The sequence below is a fragment of the Formica exsecta genome, unplaced genomic scaffold, assembly GCF_003651465.1.
Source record: "Formica exsecta isolate Colony F162 unplaced genomic scaffold, ASM365146v1 scaffold72, whole genome shotgun sequence".
Lineage (NCBI taxonomy): Eukaryota > Metazoa > Arthropoda > Insecta > Hymenoptera > Formicidae > Formica > Formica exsecta.
Window position 1 is genome coordinate 637,413 of NW_021853485.1, and position 22,314 is coordinate 659,726.

The 22,314-nt window shown below is 33.1% G+C and overlaps 1 protein-coding gene across 5 annotated transcripts in view; it reads right to left on the minus strand.

Moving 5' to 3' along the window:
- The window catches only part of LOC115243675 (rap guanine nucleotide exchange factor 2-like), an 86,520-nt gene that overhangs the window by 41,783 nt on the left and 22,423 nt on the right, over window positions 1-22,314 (minus strand). The window lies entirely within an intron of this gene.

A 22,314-nucleotide genomic window follows, 5' to 3' on the forward strand; every position in this document is an offset into this window, starting at 1 on the left:
GACCAAGCGTTATTAATGAGAACGGCTATACATCTTTCGAGCCATTTCATCAAGTTGTAAGAAAATATAAATTTTGATTGCTGATGAAGTTGTAAATAAATCTTATAAAAGTGAGAGAGAATCTCATATATAAAAATTTGTTTTTTATTTTTACATAGCTGCATTTTGTATAATTATATGCATATAATCTATATATATATATATATACATATAATATTATTTAAAAAAATACTTTGGTATATTATCTTTGACATAACTACTCCAAAATCATGCGTTTTCTTTGATATGATTAAAAACATGCGGAAACTGCGACTGCGAGAAGCATCGAAGCGGAAAGTGCGACGCGGAGATGCATGGGAAGCGCATACACACCGCACACCGTGTAAAGCCATAAAGCTAACGCGGCCGCCCTCGTTTAACCAGGTTTTCAACTCCCTGAAGCCGGCCTTTGTCGGAGGCACACAAATCCGTATATGTCTACTCTCCTCACCGCACTCGTCCAGGTCTGTCCGGCCGTCTCGCGCCTCCTCTCGAGCGAACTCGTTCGCTCTCGTTAACGGAAATGCGTATCGTAATTCGAATCATGACCATAAATATATACGTGCGCGTGTATACCGTACATACGTACACACATATAACGTTGAGCGCGTGCTTCTCGGATTCTCTCGCGCACGCTATTGCGTGCGATGCAATCTACATGCAATTGCAGTTACGAGATGCATATGAAACGTGCGTAGAATATCTGGGCGTGTGTTTAAATGCATACGCGTTCGGCTTAATTCTGTTTTTATTTTTGTTTAGTAAAAAATTGTTATTGGTATTGTTCCCAATAAAAAATATCGCGCGCGTAAAAATATCTTTGCTATCTCTTTTTAAATTAAAACTTCTTTTATTTTCCATTTGATGTTCGTAATCGCACGTTTCGGATTCTAAATAAATTGACCGCTATTATTACACTACGATGATTATATACGGCTGTGATCGTTACAAGGACATCGCATCGCTAACTGAAGTTAATTATCCAAGGTTGTACGGCGGTGGTAATCGATTCTCGTTAGTTTAACATTATATTTCAGTTGTTTTGTTTATCGTACTATAAGATCGAGATACACTTCCGACTAAATTTAACGATTTTGTCATATTTCCTTTCAAAGATATTTTTGTAAAATAAAGATTATTTCTCTAACTGAAATTGAAAAATAATTTTTTATTGAATGGATGGCAACAAATAAGCGGCTACTAGAAATAAATTATTAATATTCAGTTAGTGAGAGTATAATCGATAGAAAACTCGCACGAATAGATATATAAAAATTTGCATTTTTTTAATACAAAACAGCGGAATCGCATAATCTGACAATTCCCCAACACGCTAATCATGGATTCTATTGTCATATTGTGGAAGATACAGTTATGAAAGATGGTCGGAGTGATGTATGTGAATAAAGAGCTGCAGGGAAACGAAAGAAAAAGAAGGTACGCGGGATGGGTTCAAAAGGGATGAGATAATGTTCCATGGGGCCTTTCAAGAGGATCGGGTGCCTCTAATATTAGACTACTGTGCCTTACAAGATGCTTGCTTGTAAGACTTTCTACCTCCTCGATTCTTTTTATACAGGCTACATAAATAATTAATTAGCAAAAAAAAGTTTTCTTTTTCTTTTAGTTTTTTATAATATAAAATAAGACAACAAATAATGTTCTTTTATATTTAATGCAAAAAAGTTGAGAAATATATGATATCATCAATTTCACGTAAAAAATATATTAGCTTGAAAGAAATTATTTAAATCAGGATTTAATATGATTCGAAAAGAGAGAGAAAGAGAGAGAGAAAAATATATATAATTCAAAAATTCTCTACTTATCAAATATGTTTTAAATTTTTCATACATTGTTACAAGCTCTTGATCTAATAATTTAACACGCTATATATAATATATACGAGACTGTATATAAGATAATTTACATTTAATTGAAAACTGCCATGTTCAGTTTCTCATCAAATATCTGTCAATCATGAATAGTCGTTAAATATGAAAACCTGGATCGATGCCCGAAATGTTAGCCGACGACAACGCGCGCCGTTAAAATATACAATGTGGGTGAAAGTGGATGCGCGTCCGTCACAAACGACGACTCCTATTTTGTCTCACACACGAGTAAATCGCGTGCGCACCGTGAGAGAACGACCCTGGATCGCCTTGGGAGTCGGCCTTCATTGAGAAGTCGTCGGTAGATTCCCACCAACGAACTCACCGAGAAAAGATACAAGGGAAGAAAGTGCAAAGTTCAGCGCACCTAAGCTACCGACTGACTTCCTCCTTGTGTTTGTGTGTGTTTACAATCTGTGATCAATAATTATTACTTTGCAGATTAAAAAAAGACCTAAGTTAAACTTGTCGGCTAATTAGTAGCTTTATATGATGTTTTTCTTTTAATTGATTTGAAAAGTGAAAATATACGAAAATATTGTATTTCTGGCGAAATTTTGACATTTTTTTCTGAAGTGAGAATTTAAACTTTTTTATTCGTAATTATGATCGGTTTTCGATATTAAATATCTGTATAATAAAATTTCGAATTAAATGTTATTTTTGAATATTCATATTCCTTCTATGCACACATAAAGAAAACAGAATTGATTGATCAATTTTGATGTTCTACAAGAATACATTTATACGATAGAATTTCTGCGCGAAATAAAATGAAACGCGAAATATAAACTTTTCTCACGCGTTTCTTAGGTATACACTTCCTTCCCACAGATGATTCGGCAGATCTAGGAAAGACTCTCCTGGAAACACTGTTACTATCGCCGACGATGCATAAGCGTAGCGAATCGCCTAGATATGGCGAGAGTAACGACTTTAACGCGGTTTTCCATTTATTCGCGATGTCGACGCGCAACGAGATCATTTCTCGAGTATTCTCGAGGGAAATTCGCCGCTCGCTAAAACAGCTTCCACAGGTTGATTCTAACACGTCAAGACACTCGAAAAGAGAGAAATAGAGCGATCGCGATAATGGACACGGATAGATCCGAGAGGAAAAAAAAAGCGAAAGAAACGAGAGCGCGACGAAAGAACCGACGCGACTCGACGCGTCGAAAAGGCAAATTGATCGCAAAGGACAGTATAACGGTGAAATGCTTTTTGTGTACTTGAACCTTATTATCTTTCCCGTTAAACCGCGCGATTGATCGCATCCAAAGGAAAAAGTTCGCTCTCCGGGTTCAATCATAAAAAAACTGCACGTGTCATATTTAGGAATAATAAATCATAGTTAAAGAATACACTCTTTATGGAAAGGCAAGACAGCTCTGCGTTAAATTTGTTATTAGAATCTTTTGACAATGTATACATTTAAAATTCTTCTAGATGACAAAATATTAAAAATAAAATCTTTGTATTTTATAACCATAATTGGCAGTTTAAATAAAAATCATACTTTCAATCAAACGCGACCAAATAAATTAAAATTGATCGAATAAGAATGTAAAATAAATTCGATAATATTAACAATAATATCTCCTCACCGGCCATGATGATAAACATCATTTAAATAATTCATCAAGGAAAAGTGAGAAACGGTTTAATTATTTGTTATTATATGTCATTAAGTAGTTCAGCTGCTCGTGGCTGTTGCTTATAATATATAATTTCCACAGACACATATATTCCATATTCCATTAAAAAATCTATATTTATTCGCGTGCATACATCTACAGTATGTAGTACGACGTTTGTTAATTATTACACAATGGAAGAAATTAACGAGTTGAAAGAAACTACGTGTTAATTGATGGAAGAATAGATGCTTGGAAAAACATCTTTTTATGTCTCGATATATTACATTTTTATTTTAAATCTTAATAAAAAAAAAAAAAATCGCTTAAATAAACAGCAGCCAATAGTCAAATATAGAATTAAATATAGATTGAATATAGATTCGTTTAAAACTAAATTGACTTTACTCTGATTCGCTTTCTTTGAAAGTACTTCGCACGAGATTACATACAGAGAGTAGCTATGCTAAAAAAAAGTCGATGTTCTATAAAAGTCTTTCGACTCAAACGTGTGTGAACCGTAGAAAGCTTTAGAAACTACTGCCGGGAGGACCAGGCTTCCTGCGATGAAAGTGAGAGACGATTCAATGCGTATATTCTTGGAGCACCGGCACCTCGTTCTAATGGAATTGCTAGTCGATCGCCGATTCAATCTTAACGAATGCATTTGTATTGCAGACTCTAAGCTCTCTGTCTTGCACAACCGGAGATTGAAAATCTCAAACATCGATCGATACCATATTGTTCCAATTACGCTATCAACAATATTTTTATATTTCAGAAATTGTCACGCGATATAATGCGATATTTAATTATATCATCACGTAATAGTCAAACTAACATAATTACTATTTACAATTAACAATATGAATATTTATTACAATGCAAAACAGATATATAGTTTACATCGTTAATAATAATATGATAATAATAATGTAATTTTATATCTCGCTTTGAATTTGCAATACACATATACAATAAACTTTTCTGAATGCTTTTTTTATTAAAAGCAAGAACAATGGCTAAAATAATTTTTAATGGAATTATAACAATTATCTACAAGAGCTAAAGTAAATTATGTTAAATGAAAAAAAAACCTTTTGTTTTGCAATGAAAATTTCCTTGTAAAACAAATTAAAAATTATTCGATATTTCGAATTATACAAATTTTCCGACGAAACAATCATGAGAGAAAAAGAGAAAAAATATCGAGAATCCGAACAAAAGATGGCAGTGTATCCGATTTAATGGAACTGCTTGCATACAATTCCATTCTTGCAGAAACTCTGTCGTGAAGTGTTATAAGCATCGATCGCTCTCGGCAATAGTAATCGGTTTAATGCGATCCGATTACGCTTCGAATTTCTGTTACCTCATGGACGATCCTCGTATTTTTCGATTGCAATCGCAACATCACTCGTGAAAGAAAGTCAATCCTTCCATTCGTTTGTAAATTTTATCCTTTTCTCTATTTTTATATCAAGTTTACATATATATATATCATATTTAATCTAGGTCAATTATGTTAATTGATTTTATGTAACATGCTATAGAAATATAAAGAGAAATAGAAATACAGACAATATATTTTATAAAATATATTGTCTGTATTTCTATTTCTCTTTATATTTCTATAGCATGTTACATAAAATCAATTAACATAATTGACCTAGATTAAATATGATATATATATATGTAAACTTGATATAAAAATAGAGAAAAGGATAAAATTTACAAACGAATGGAAGGATTGACTTTCTTTCACGAGTGATGTTGCGATTGCAATCGAAAAATACGAGGATCGTCCATGAGGTAACAGAAATTCGAAGCGTAATCGGATCGCATTAAACCGATTACTATTGCCGAGAGCGATCGATGCTTATAACACTTCACGACAGAGTTTCTGCAAGAATGGAATTGTATGCAAGCAGTTCCATTAAATCGGATACACTGCCATCTTTTGTTCGGATTCTCGATATTTTTTCTCTTTTTCTCTCATGATTGTTTCGTCGGAAAATTTGTATAATTCGAAATATCGAATAATTTTTAATTTGTTTTACAAGGAAATTTTCATTGCAAAACAAAAGGTTTTTTTTTCATTTAACATAATTTACTTTAGCTCTTGTAGATAATTGTTATAATTCCATTAAAAATTATTTTAGCCATTGTTCTTGCTTTTAATAAAAAAAGCATTCAGAAAAGTTTATTGTATATGTGTATTGCAAATTCAAAGCGAGATATAAAATTACATTATTATTATCATATTATTATTAACGATGTAAACTATATATCTGTTTTGCATTGTAATAAATATTCATATTGTTAATTGTAAATAGTAATTATGTTAGTTTGACTATTACGTGATGATATAATTAAATATCGCATTATATCGCGTGACAATTTCTGAAATATAAAAATATTGTTGATAGCGTAATTGGAACAATATGGTATCGATCGATGTTTGAGATTTTCAATCTCCGGTTGTGCAAGACAGAGAGCTTAGAGTCTGCAATACAAATGCATTCGTTAAGATTGAATCGGCGATCGACTAGCAATTCCATTAGAACGAGGTGCCGGTGCTCCAAGAATATACGCATTGAATCGTCTCTCACTTTCATCGCAGGAAGCCTGGTCCTCCCGGCAGTAGTTTCTAAAGCTTTCTACGGTTCACACACGTTTGAGTCGAAAGACTTTTATAGAACATCGACTTTTTTTTAGCATAGCTACTCTCTGTATGTAATCTCGTGCGAAGTACTCTCAAAGAAAGCGAATCAGAGTAAAGTCAATTTAGTTTTAAACGAATCTATATTCAATCTATATTTAATTCTATATTTGACTATTGGCTGCTGTTTATTTAAGCGATTTTTTTTTTTTTTATTAAGATTTAAAATAAAAATGTAATATATCGAGACATAAAAAGATGTTTTTCCAAGCATCTATTCTTCCATCAATTAACACGTAGTTTCTTTCAACTCGTTAATTTCTTCCATTGTGTAATAATTAACAAACGTCGTACTACATACTGTAGATGTATGCACGCGAATAAATATAGATTTTTTAATGGAATATGGAATATATGTGTCTGTGGAAATTATATATTATAAGCAACAGCCACGAGCAGCTGAACTACTTAATGACATATAATAACAAATAATTAAACCGTTTCTCACTTTTCCTTGATGAATTATTTAAATGATGTTTATCATCATGGCCGGTGAGGAGATATTATTGTTAATATTATCGAATTTATTTTACATTCTTATTCGATCAATTTTAATTTATTTGGTCGCGTTTGATTGAAAGTATGATTTTTATTTAAACTGCCAATTATGGTTATAAAATACAAAGATTTTATTTTTAATATTTTGTCATCTAGAAGAATTTTAAATGTATACATTGTCAAAAGATTCTAATAACAAATTTAACGCAGAGCTGTCTTGCCTTTCCATAAAGAGTGTATTCTTTAACTATGATTTATTATTCCTAAATATGACACGTGCAGTTTTTTTATGATTGAACCCGGAGAGCGAACTTTTTCCTTTGGATGCGATCAATCGCGCGGTTTAACGGGAAAGATAATAAGGTTCAAGTACACAAAAAGCATTCACCGTTATACTGTCCTTTGCGATCAATTTGCCTTTTCGACGCGTCGAGTCGCGTCGGTTCTTTCGTCGCGCTCTCGTTTCTTTCGCTTTTTTTTTCCTCTCGGATCTATCCGTGTCCATTATCGCGATCGCTCTATTTCTCTCTTTTCGAGTGTCTTGACGTGTTAGAATCAACCTGTGGAAGCTGTTTTAGCGAGCGGCGAATTTCCCTCGAGAATACTCGAGAAATGATCTCGTTGCGCGTCGACATCGCGAATAAATGGAAAACCGCGTTAAAGTCGTTACTCTCGCCATATCTAGGCGATTCGCTACGCTTATGCATCGTCGGCGATAGTAACAGTGTTTCCAGGAGAGTCTTTCCTAGATCTGCCGAATCATCTGTGGGAAGGAAGTGTATACCTAAGAAACGCGTGAGAAAAGTTTATATTTCGCGTTTCATTTTATTTCGCGCAGAAATTCTATCGTATAAATGTATTCTTGTAGAACATCAAAATTGATCAATCAATTCTGTTTTCTTTATGTGTGCATAGAAGGAATATGAATATTCAAAAATAACATTTAATTCGAAATTTTATTATACAGATATTTAATATCGAAAACCGATCATAATTACGAATAAAAAAGTTTAAATTCTCACTTCAGAAAAAAATGTCAAAATTTCGCCAGAAATACAATATTTTCGTATATTTTCACTTTTCAAATCAATTAAAAGAAAAACATCATATAAAGCTACTAATTAGCCGACAAGTTTAACTTAGGTCTTTTTTTAATCTGCAAAGTAATAATTATTGATCACAGATTGTAAACACACACAAACACAAGGAGGAAGTCAGTCGGTAGCTTAGGTGCGCTGAACTTTGCACTTTCTTCCCTTGTATCTTTTCTCGGTGAGTTCGTTGGTGGGAATCTACCGACGACTTCTCAATGAAGGCCGACTCCCAAGGCGATCCAGGGTCGTTCTCTCACGGTGCGCACGCGATTTACTCGTGTGTGAGACAAAATAGGAGTCGTCGTTTGTGACGGACGCGCATCCACTTTCACCCACATTGTATATTTTAACGGCGCGCGTTGTCGTCGGCTAACATTTCGGGCATCGATCCAGGTTTTCATATTTAACGACTATTCATGATTGACAGATATTTGATGAGAAACTGAACATGGCAGTTTTCAATTAAATGTAAATTATCTTATATACAGTCTCGTATATATTATATATAGCGTGTTAAATTATTAGATCAAGAGCTTGTAACAATGTATGAAAAATTTAAAACATATTTGATAAGTAGAGAATTTTTGAATTATATATATTTTTCTCTCTCTCTTTCTCTCTCTTTTCGAATCATATTAAATCCTGATTTAAATAATTTCTTTCAAGCTAATATATTTTTTACGTGAAATTGATGATATCATATATTTCTCAACTTTTTTGCATTAAATATAAAAGAACATTATTTGTTGTCTTATTTTATATTATAAAAAGCTAAAAGAAAAAGAAAACTTTTTTTTGCTAATTAATTATTTATGTAGCCTGTATAAAAAGAATCGAGGAGGTAGAAAGTCTTACAAGCAAGCATCTTGTAAGGCACAGTAGTCTAATATTAGAGGCACCCGATCCTCTTGAAAGGCCCCATGGAACATTATCTCATCCCTTTTGAACCCATCCCGCGTACCTTCTTTTTCTTTCGTTTCCCTGCAGCTCTTTATTCACATACATCACTCCGACCATCTTTCATAACTGTATCTTCCACAATATGACAATAGAATCCATGATTAGCGTGTTGGGGAATTGTCAGATTATGCGATTCCGCTGTTTTGTATTAAAAAAATGCAAATTTTTATATATCTATTCGTGCGAGTTTTCTATCGATTATACTCTCACTAACTGAATATTAATAATTTATTTCTAGTAGCCGCTTATTTGTTGCCATCCATTCAATAAAAAATTATTTTTCAATTTCAGTTAGAGAAATAATCTTTATTTTACAAAAATATCTTTGAAAGGAAATATGACAAAATCGTTAAATTTAGTCGGAAGTGTATCTCGATCTTATAGTACGATAAACAAAACAACTGAAATATAATGTTAAACTAACGAGAATCGATTACCACCGCCGGACAACCTTGGATAATTAACTTCAGTTAGCGATGCGATGTTCTTGTAACGATCACAGCCGTATATAATCATCGTAGTGTAATAATAGCGGTCAATTTATTTAGAATCCGAAACGTGCGATTACGAACATCAAATGGAAAATAAAAGAAGTTTTAATTTAAAAAGAGATAGCAAAGATATTTTTACGCGCGCGATATTTTTTATTGGGAACAATACCAATAACAATTTTTTACTAAACAAAAATAAAAACAGAATTAAGCCGAACGCGTATGCATTTAAACACACGCCCGGATATTCTACGCACGTTTCATATGCATCTCGTAACTGCAATTGCATGTAGATTGCATCGCACGCAATAGCGTGCGCGAGAGAATCCGAGAAGCACGCGCTCAACGTTATATGTGTGTACGTATGTACGGTATACACGCGCACGTATATATTTATGGTCATGATTCGAATTACGATACGCATTTCCGTTAACGAGAGCGAACGAGTTCGCTCGAGAGGAGGCGCGAGACGGCCGGACAGACCTGGACGAGTGCGGTGAGGAGAGTAGACATATGCGTATCGTAATTCGAATCATGACCATAAATATATACGTGCGCGTGTATACCGTACATACGTACACACATATAACGTTGAGCGCGTGCTTCTCGGATTCTCTCGCGCACGCTATTGCGTGCGATGCAATCTACATGCAATTGCAGTTACGAGATGCATATGAAACGTGCGTAGAATATCCGGGCGTGTGTTTAAATGCATACGCGTTCGGCTTAATTCTGTTTTTATTTTTGTTTAGTAAAAAATTGTTATTGGTATTGTTCCCAATAAAAAATATCGCGCGCGTAAAAATATCTTTGCTATCTCTTTTTAAATTAAAACTTCTTTTATTTTCCATTTGATGTTCGTAATCGCACGTTTCGGATTCTAAATAAATTGACCGCTATTATTACACTACGATGATTATATACGGCTGTGATCGTTACAAGAACATCGCATCGCTAACTGAAGTTAATTATCCAAGGTTGTCCGGCGGTGGTAATCGATTCTCGTTAGTTTAACATTATATTTCAGTTGTTTTGTTTATCGTACTATAAGATCGAGATACACTTCCGACTAAATTTAACGATTTTGTCATATTTCCTTTCAAAGATATTTTTGTAAAATAAAGATTATTTCTCTAACTGAAATTGAAAAATAATTTTTTATTGAATGGATGGCAACAAATAAGCGGCTACTAGAAATAAATTATTAATATTCAGTTAGTGAGAGTATAATCGATAGAAAACTCGCACGAATAGATATATAAAAATTTGCATTTTTTTAATACAAAACAGCGGAATCGCATAATCTGACAATTCCCCAACACGCTAATCATGGATTCTATTGTCATATTGTGGAAGATACAGTTATGAAAGATGGTCGGAGTGATGTATGTGAATAAAGAGCTGCAGGGAAACGAAAGAAAAAGAAGGTACGCGGGATGGGTTCAAAAGGGATGAGATAATGTTCCATGGGGCCTTTCAAGAGGATCGGGTGCCTCTAATATTAGACTACTGTGCCTTACAAGATGCTTGCTTGTAAGACTTTCTACCTCCTCGATTCTTTTTATACAGGCTACATAAATAATTAATTAGCAAAAAAAAGTTTTCTTTTTCTTTTAGCTTTTTATAATATAAAATAAGACAACAAATAATGTTCTTTTATATTTAATGCAAAAAAGTTGAGAAATATATGATATCATCAATTTCACGTAAAAAATATATTAGCTTGAAAGAAATTATTTAAATCAGGATTTAATATGATTCGAAAAGAGAGAGAAAGAGAGAGAGAAAAATATATATAATTCAAAAATTCTCTACTTATCAAATATGTTTTAAATTTTTCATACATTGTTACAAGCTCTTGATCTAATAATTTAACACGCTATATATAATATATACGAGACTGTATATAAGATAATTTACATTTAATTGAAAACTGCCATGTTCAGTTTCTCATCAAATATCTGTCAATCATGAATAGTCGTTAAATATGAAAACCTGGATCGATGCCCGAAATGTTAGCCGACGACAACGCGCGCCGTTAAAATATACAATGTGGGTGAAAGTGGATGCGCGTCCGTCACAAACGACGACTCCTATTTTGTCTCACACACGAGTAAATCGCGTGCGCACCGTGAGAGAACGACCCTGGATCGCCTTGGGAGTCGGCCTTCATTGAGAAGTCGTCGGTAGATTCCCACCAACGAACTCACCGAGAAAAGATACAAGGGAAGAAAGTGCAAAGTTCAGCGCACCTAAGCTACCGACTGACTTCCTCCTTGTGTTTGTGTGTGTTTACAATCTGTGATCAATAATTATTACTTTGCAGATTAAAAAAAGACCTAAGTTAAACTTGTCGGCTAATTAGTAGCTTTATATGATGTTTTTCTTTTAATTGATTTGAAAAGTGAAAATATACGAAAATATTGTATTTCTGGCGAAATTTTGACATTTTTTTCTGAAGTGAGAATTTAAACTTTTTTATTCGTAATTATGATCGGTTTTCGATATTAAATATCTGTATAATAAAATTTCGAATTAAATGTTATTTTTGAATATTCATATTCCTTCTATGCACACATAAAGAAAACAGAATTGATTGATCAATTTTGATGTTCTACAAGAATACATTTATACGATAGAATTTCTGCGCGAAATAAAATGAAACGCGAAATATAAACTTTTCTCACGCGTTTCTTAGGTATACACTTCCTTCCCACAGATGATTCGGCAGATCTAGGAAAGACTCTCCTGGAAACACTGTTACTATCGCCGACGATGCATAAGCGTAGCGAATCGCCTAGATATGGCGAGAGTAACGACTTTAACGCGGTTTTCCATTTATTCGCGATGTCGACGCGCAACGAGATCATTTCTCGAGTATTCTCGAGGGAAATTCGCCGCTCGCTAAAACAGCTTCCACAGGTTGATTCTAACACGTCAAGACACTCGAAAAGAGAGAAATAGAGCGATCGCGATAATGGACACGGATAGATCCGAGAGGAAAAAAAAAGCGAAAGAAACGAGAGCGCGACGAAAGAACCGACGCGACTCGACGCGTCGAAAAGGCAAATTGATCGCAAAGGAAAGTATAACGGTGAATGCTTTTTGTGTACTTGAACCTTATTATCTTTCCCGTTAAACCGCGCGATTGATCGCATCCAAAGGAAAAAGTTCGCTCTCCGGGTTCAATCATAAAAAAACTGCACGTGTCATATTTAGGAATAATAAATCATAGTTAAAGAATACACTCTTTATGGAAAGGCAAGACAGCTCTGCGTTAAATTTGTTATTAGAATCTTTTGACAATGTATACATTTAAAATTCTTCTAGATGACAAAATATTAAAAATAAAATCTTTGTATTTTATAACCATAATTGGCAGTTTAAATAAAAATCATACTTTCAATCAAACGCGACCAAATAAATTAAAATTGATCGAATAAGAATGTAAAATAAATTCGATAATATTAACAATAATATCTCCTCACCGGCCATGATGATAAACATCATTTAAATAATTCATCAAGGAAAAGTGAGAAACGGTTTAATTATTTGTTATTATATGTCATTAAGTAGTTCAGCTGCTCGTGGCTGTTGCTTATAATATATAATTTCCACAGACACATATATTCCATATTCCATTAAAAAATCTATATTTATTCGCGTGCATACATCTACAGTATGTAGTACGACGTTTGTTAATTATTACACAATGGAAGAAATTAACGAGTTGAAAGAAACTACGTGTTAATTGATGGAAGAATAGATGCTTGGAAAAACATCTTTTTATGTCTCGATATATTACATTTTTATTTTAAATCTTAATAAAAAAAAAAAAAATCGCTTAAATAAACAGCAGCCAATAGTCAAATATAGAATTAAATATAGATTGAATATAGATTCGTTTAAAACTAAATTGACTTTACTCTGATTCGCTTTCTTTGAGAGTACTTCGCACGAGATTACATACAGAGAGTAGCTATGCTAAAAAAAAGTCGATGTTCTATAAAAGTCTTTCGACTCAAACGTGTGTGAACCGTAGAAAGCTTTAGAAACTACTGCCGGGAGGACCAGGCTTCCTGCGATGAAAGTGAGAGACGATTCAATGCGTATATTCTTGGAGCACCGGCACCTCGTTCTAATGGAATTGCTAGTCGATCGCCGATTCAATCTTAACGAATGCATTTGTATTGCAGACTCTAAGCTCTCTGTCTTGCACAACCGGAGATTGAAAATCTCAAACATCGATCGATACCATATTGTTCCAATTACGCTATCAACAATATTTTTATATTTCAGAAATTGTCACGCGATATAATGCGATATTTAATTATATCATCACGTAATAGTCAAACTAACATAATTACTATTTACAATTAACAATATGAATATTTATTACAATGCAAAACAGATATATAGTTTACATCGTTAATAATAATATGATAATAATAATGTAATTTTATATCTCGCTTTGAATTTGCAATACACATATACAATAAACTTTTCTGAATGCTTTTTTTATTAAAAGCAAGAACAATGGCTAAAATAATTTTTAATGGAATTATAACAATTATCTACAAGAGCTAAAGTAAATTATGTTAAATGAAAAAAAAACCTTTTGTTTTGCAATGAAAATTTCCTTGTAAAACAAATTAAAAATTATTCGATATTTCGAATTATACAAATTTTCCGACGAAACAATCATGAGAGAAAAAGAGAAAAAATATCGAGAATCCGAACAAAAGATGGCAGTGTATCCGATTTAATGGAACTGCTTGCATACAATTCCATTCTTGCAGAAACTCTGTCGTGAAGTGTTATAAGCATCGATCGCTCTCGGCAATAGTAATCGGTTTAATGCGATCCGATTACGCTTCGAATTTCTGTTACCTCATGGACGATCCTCGTATTTTTCGATTGCAATCGCAACATCACTCGTGAAAGAAAGTCAATCCTTCCATTCGTTTGTAAATTTTATCCTTTTCTCTATTTTTATATCAAGTTTACATATATATATATCATATTTAATCTAGGTCAATTATGTTAATTGATTTTATGTAACATGCTATAGAAATATAAAGAGAAATAGAAATACAGACAATATATTTTATAAAATATATTGTCGTTAGATACGAAATATACTCTTCTCGTAATAATAATAATCAAGTTTTTAAGAATTTATATAAAGAAATCATAAAATTTTCACAGCATTATAAAACTTTAAATAACAATCTTTATCATTCTTAAAACATTTAATTCAGCAAATGTTATTCTTGGATATCCTTTTTTTTATTTTCGGATAGTTGCTGTGTAATAATGATTGACAGATTTTTAAACCATTAATTTACAACTTTTATTGTAAATTGATACTCTAATAACAGTGAAAGTCAGCTATCGTATATCTGCAACACTATATTTTTCTCGTTGATACCATTGTATTTCGTTCCGTCAAAAGATAAATCAAAAAACATGTATCAGGAATAACAAAAAAATTTCATGTGTAGAAATGTAATATTTTTTAAAAGATTTTCTTTTCTTTTTCTTTCAATTCTATTTTATTCATCGCTGTTCAAACTTGTTAGTTTTTGTTTTTATACGTTCGATATTTTGATACACGCTAATTCGCATAACTATTATTATTTGTAGCGGTTAAAAATCACGCGTGCAATATCAAACGTGAATATGAAGAAGAGAAAGAAAGAGGAAGAGAGAAAGGGAGAGAAAGGAATGTCGGAAATGATGATAAATGAGCGGAGCATCCGTATATATCGGAATCAATGCAAACGCGAGTTATTCGTTAACGAAACTACGAGGGAACGAACGTTTGTTATTAACAAATACCCATTTCGAGCATCGCATATTCTCTCTGAAATTCGAACGCGACAAATAGTGGTCAGAAAGCATTCATCACACAAGAAAGGAATAAAACATGACTAATGGAAGAAGCATCTCCATCCTTTGAGATTTTGAGAGAGACAAAGAAAGAGAGAGAAAGAAGGATCAACGATTCCCTACCTGAATTCCTGTTCTAACTCTGCCTGAAACCAACATTCGGAATCACGGATAGAGATCCGCCAATCGAGTAAGTTAAATTGCTTTCTAATAGAAACGTGATATAGGATCTCATCATCGAAATATAATATATCTACACCGAAAAAAAAAGTTGTTAACTTGACTAAATGCGTTCAACTAATCACTATCTTTTTAATTTAAATATTTTAAATATTTAAGTCAAATACGTCATAGATTTAATATATCGTATTTAATTTAAATACTTAAATATTTCAATTAAAGAAATAGTAATCAGTTGAACGCATTTAGTCAAATTAATAACTTTTTTTTCTTAGTGTATAAAAACGTAAAGCAAAAAACAGAAATATCATAAAAACGAGATTTCTACCTACAAGATAAATAGTTAATTTAATCATATATAATCTTCTCGAAATTAAGATACAGATCTTTTTTTTGTATCATCTGCTCCATCTTTAATATCTTTTAGATAGGCGACCTTTCGGAACTCGAGAATATTATGTACAGTACATCATAGAATTCACGAGAAGCTGCTCTCCTTCTTATCCTTAAACATGCAACACTCTTTGCACATACACAAATACTCTATTTGAAACGCTATATCGCGTTTCTGTCGGATAGCTCTGAAGATGAAACATGACGTGAAAGCATACGAGGATGTGAAGGATAAATATAAAGGATAATCCCGCAAACGGGCATATAAAAAATAAACGTTACATTTGCATGTAACATTTATTCATAAATCTCATAGCATTTATCATGACGTAAAACAAAAAAGTTTTTAACTTTGTAATAGAGCGAGAATGAACCTGCAATAATAAAATTTGAAGCAAATATTATTAATTAGCTAACATCGTTTTTAAATTTTAGTGAATAAAAGTACAATGCATATTTAACAAAATAAAAAACGCTAAATAGCCGTTCGTATGAGATTTACAAGTTTAATACACTGCTATTACATTCTATTTTCGTGATCAATTATCAACTGAGGCTGACATTTACAATGAATTAATTTTAGCTAATATTCTCTACATCTACTTCGAATTCTTATCATTATATCAATTGAAAAACATACGTAATATTATTTATTAAATATATAATTAATTTTGCATATAATGTTTCAAAAAATATTAACGTTTTCTAATTATCTTAAATATTATTGTCTAATTGTAAGAGCACAATGTCTCTCTTCCCATAACGTTAATTCATACAATATACATTTTCCTATATTTTTAAAGATTTTATCCAATTTCAGCATAAACTTATTGTTTGAAGATCAGATATAATATATTAGATTTATCTTCTTTTCTCCATTTTTATATACCTCCTATATATGCATGCACACGTAATACATATACTAAGCGCATTTACCCACGTTACATCGTCGATTTGGCAAAGTCTGGACGTGTGCAGACAGTTAATCAACGGATGAACCAAAACCAAACAGGTCAAACTAGTGGGTGTGTCATTCTCGTATGTATACTCGCGCACTGTGTATCGGTCCTGCATGCGTGCTAGCGTACGTGCCAGCGTGCGTGCTAACCTCTGTGTGTATGTGTGTGTATATATATATATGCGAACGCGACGCGCCTGTATAAGTGCTGCTCAGCTGCTATTTGGAGCAATCTGGTGGCCATAAATCGCGGCGGAGGTATCGCGTTCGCCTGGATATGCAGGCGGTATGTCTATCGCAGGGCGATATAAAAATGTCAATAAAACAGCCTCTCTTCTCTCTATCATATCGTCATCGCACCATTAGCTAACGCTAGCGTTATATTTATGTATTAATATGACATGTGAAATCAATATGGCCGCGATTGATTACAACATTTCGTGCTCTGTTTCCGACTCGCAACGAAAATGATCCGTATAGGTTTGAAAAAAAAAAAAAAGAAGCGGATAAAATATATGTGATGTGAATATTAATTTCAAACAGCATTATATAGCGCAAAGATTTTATATAATATACAATGCAATCCAGAAAAAAAAATCCGGAAACGTCAAAGAATTTATTGCGCATGAATTATATATTAATTATTATGAGGAAAAAGGCATAGACCGCTACTCGCGTTGCACGATTTACCTCGTGTAACGAGCTCGACTCTGTTCGAAATAGTTTCCATTCTTCGTATTAAACGATGCAAGGGCGCGAGGCGCGTTTATAGTGCGGAAAAAGAACGCGTTCGTTATACATCGACGGGATAACATTTATACATCGTGCGATTTCACTCGTCGCGATAACTATACGCATCTCAGCAACACACAGAACGGTCGCAAATATTTACGGAGAACACCGACAAATCGATGCTCTATCCTTCATGCTCGAACGCAGATCGGACTGCCCCTTTACGGGGCAGTGACCGAGGTGAGGGGAGGAAAATATAGGTGCAAAAATCGATGACGCAATCGTTTCAGCCCGCGTCAGTACCGGCTAGCGGAATTTATCCGATAATGCGATGATACGGCTGGCATGTGGTGTGTGCGGTGTCGCTAGTTAACTCTCTATCAACCACTTCCAAGTCACATACCTGTATATTTGCTCCTACGGTGGATATTATATGCTGAGAAAAAGAACTAATTGGATGAATAAAACCGGCGATTATGCCATCGTTCAATCTATTATTAAATTACTTGAATGATACAGATTGTATAATTAATGCAATAATTATTTCGTTGATTACGTATAATTAAGAAGATTACTAACATTTTTCCTTTCAAAGTTTTGAAAATAACTAAGTTTATCGAGATGAATAGTGTTCTTATTAAAAAAAAATTACTTATTATTTTCTAAAGTACATCGTTTGCAATTTTACTCAAGAGATAATATAATGGAAGTATACGTAACATTCTCGATTAAATATCCTCTACGTAGGAGAAAATGTAAAAAGAAGGAAGTGCGTTACATCTGTCTTATGTAAGATTTGACGTCGAGAGGAAACATACCAGGGCATGTTCAAAATGATTTCAAGAACTCGAAACACGTGTTCGTCCTTCAACAGGAAGCGATGCACACCGTTCTTTTCACGTTTAATTGGCAGATTTAACTCGAGAGGATTCAGTGACTAACACGAATCATATGTTGTACCAAACATTCAATGCACGTTGCATCTTCGAAAAATATTGTTGTGAAAAAGCGAGATAAAATAAACGATCTATTTTTAAAAAATCTATAAGTTACATTGTGAAGAAATTAAAGAGCGTGATAAATCGACAAAAAAGATTGATTATCGGTAATTTTGAATCTCTTAATGTTAAACATATCAACTTTAATTTGCGTAGATAGGTATAACTATACATCAATCTTCATTTTCCGCAGATTTTAATACGTAATCCAACTTGCACAAACTCTACACACGTTACATAAAATGCCAATTGCTTGTCATTATAGTTTTACAATAAATTTGATCACCACAAAATGTTTTAAATATCGTAATTATAATTAATTGGATATCGTATGGGAAAATAAAATTCGATATTGGAAAAGAAAAAAATCTCGCGAGATTTACAATGTGTGAGGGCACGGCGTGAATTAATATTTAGCTTTCACATTATTTCGGATAAATCAAAGCTTAAATTTATACATACCTACTATAAATTCTATAGTTAATCTTTTAAACGACATTCATATCTGTTCTTCATACTATGCAATAATTAGTTACATAATTTTTTTACGTATTAATGTTTTTGGAGATTCGACTAGAGATTGTCCTATATTTCACCGATCGATTATACGGAAAAAAAAGAGCCTTCTCTCAATTTTATCAAAAATTCTGGATAATTTTCGCAAAAGGATTAAATATCCAATATATGCGTATCTTCAATAATAGCCAAAAATGCAGACGGGATCATTATCACGCGATAAACGTAATTATTCTCGAGCGATTTTCGCTGGTTACTGCGATTAATTATCGCAGCCTGACAAGCTGTATTGTTTTACTTTACTGTCCGACAAACGCTTCTACCAGCTCCGGGATAGAAACGGTATAACTCGCACTTGTTCGTAACAACGTCGAAACAGCGAGAGAAACGAGGAAGCGAGGCAACGACGTGTAACAAAATGCGCATGTGAACGAGGCAACGCGCGGATCGAAGTACCGGAAAACGAACATTCGCGGTTCGCGCAAAAATACTCTCACATAGGAGAAGACACGTTGTCGTTGACGACGATCGTTAACCGAAAATCAACAAGAGGGATCAGCGCGGATGAAAAGAGGCACGGAACTTTTTGCGAGATTGAATTTTTTCTCGATACCTCGGGGCTTTCAAATATTCCAGATGAACGATCGGCGCTTGTTTGCGAATCTATCATCATCAACGAAAGTAAATTCTAAAATATGATATGAAATATAAAGTACACTGAAAATAAATCCAATTTCGATCCGCATCTCTCTACTTTCCCTGCACAGTAATCCTTTTTGAATTTTTCATATTCTAAACACATCTCTTCTCTATATATTCTCTTGCCTATATCCTAAATTAATATTCCAAAATATTTATACGTGAAAAAATGAATTATAATAAATTGTATTATAATAAAAATACTTGATTGATAAAAATTCTTCGATAATTGCGATAACACCTCTGCTTCCAACTCGCAAGAATGCATCATCGGAACAATAACGAATAACGACATGTTACATGTTACCTATACATGCAAACGAGCTTTCAACGAAATTGGATCTGACAGAATCGCTCTTTCGCCTGCGAATGAGAAAAGTTTGACCGAAGAGTATATAATGCTTTTCTCTCGATAGTCTCCGCGGACCTTCCCCTCTCTCTCTCTCTCTCTTTCTCTTCGCTCTTGCTTCGGAGAAATTTCGAAAATGAAGATCGGTGTTGGATAAATACAAGCAGATTGCGTATCGACACGACGAATATACATATATCTGCACGCAATCGTATTTGCGCGACGATGTATCATAAATAGAAAATATTTTGTTGCTCGCAATTTCCGTTCGTTCGTGTTACGTGCGCGCTTCGTGCACGTAATGCCAATTAAAAACACGTAACGCTCTCTGAAAAAAAAAGAACATAAAAAAACGACAAAGAGACAACCAAATTATTAATACTACGCGACATCGAAAAACGATAAAAATTCGAGCCATCTCGTCGCTTCGAGTCCGCGATCTCCTACCGAAATCACTGCGACTGCACGTGGTTCAACAATGTCAGTTAGGTCAAGGTTCTCCAACGCGTGCACAAAATGCCACATTGCATTCTGATTCACGAAGAAATCTCTGCTAAATATACCCCCTTCCGCGATGGGAATGCGGCGCATAACATGCAGAAGTTATAATCCGACAACGCGGAATTATATCCCAAAGGTTTAAACAATTCATACGTTGAATACATGTAAATCACTAAGTCGCATAATCGGATTTGTTGGAAATTATGCAAAAATTTTCGATTTCTCTCAAAACTTTATAAAATATCAAAGGTTAATTATAAAGGTCAACTGTTAATTGTAACAATCATCGAAAGAATTAATTTAAAATGATAGATATATATTTAAACTGTTTTTTTCCGATTTTTCACTAGATATTAAATGATTGCAGCATAAATAAAGATAATCATCTTTGGTATTCTAGAAATTATATAAAAGCAATGGCGTAATATGAACGCTCACCGATGCGTTCCTTTTGCATATTACGCAATTCCCATTGCAGCAACCATGTATATACATGTATATACATTTACGATTCGCGATTAATTTATCATGTGTTCAGCGGCGGTATCGAAAGATAAAAGCTTCTGTGTGCGTTAATATTTTAGGAATTTATAATGCATGTTGCTTCCAGGATCACCAGAGACATACTGAACGATATTTTCGAAGTTATCGCTATGACCTTCCACGTTCTCGTTACGTTTGCTTCCGGTTTCCATTCATAACTGTTGATTCATAAAGCTATGCATTTTTCAATAGTTGCAAAAATTTTTCTTTTCTCTCGATATACGATATTAATTTTTATTAAATTCTTTCTGCCACTCTATTAGTGAAGATAAAACTATTCTCTCAAAATAAAAAGAAATTATTTTTTCTTAATCAATAACTTGATATATTACAATTAAATAAGTATGTTAAAACTCAAACAGATTAATTAAATCTCTACATTAAATATATTAAATTTTTGAATTTTTTAAATTATAATTTTTGTGAAGTATCTTGGAATCGATATAAAGATGGAATTTCCCCCCAAAAAATTTGAAATACGTATTTTGTATATCAAATTGATATCTTTTTCCAAATTCATCTACCATTATTATACCAATAATAAATACTAATAATAAATACTAATAATAAATATTAATAATAAATACTAATAATAAATTATATCTTAAATTTTTTTCACACAGAAACTTAAAATAATATATAAATAGTGTTGCATAGTATATCGATCGCGAACAGATTTAGAAAAATGAAATATCAACACACGCACGCGTTAACATATCGAAAACGAATAATATGAGTGTTATATTCAAAACTCGCGTGCAGTTCCAATTAGATAAAGAAGACTGCTTTCAGAGCAATAAGGTTATCGCGGAAATAAATTGTGGTTTGCGGTTTTAATAATATGTGTAGTATTACTTTTTCAAATTTGACGATTTAAAATTGTATTCCATATTAAACGCAATAAAGTGCTATAGACACATAAATAAACAATCTCATTCGATTAAAAGTTATCAATAGCTAAAAGCTTTGCAAATAATGTGCATTAATATTATCATTGAAAATTCAACATTAATTAACCTATACGGTATTAACCTATTAACGACAATAGTCAATCCCGCAAAAGTTACGAATCAACGTTAGCGAAAGGATAAAGAAATATAAATAAATACATAAAAAATGGAAAAAAGAAGACGCAATAGTTCCGCACCGATAATTTTTCGCGCGAGATGAGCGCAACTCACGAGATTTAATAATACGATCGATGAGACCGGCTCGCGAAA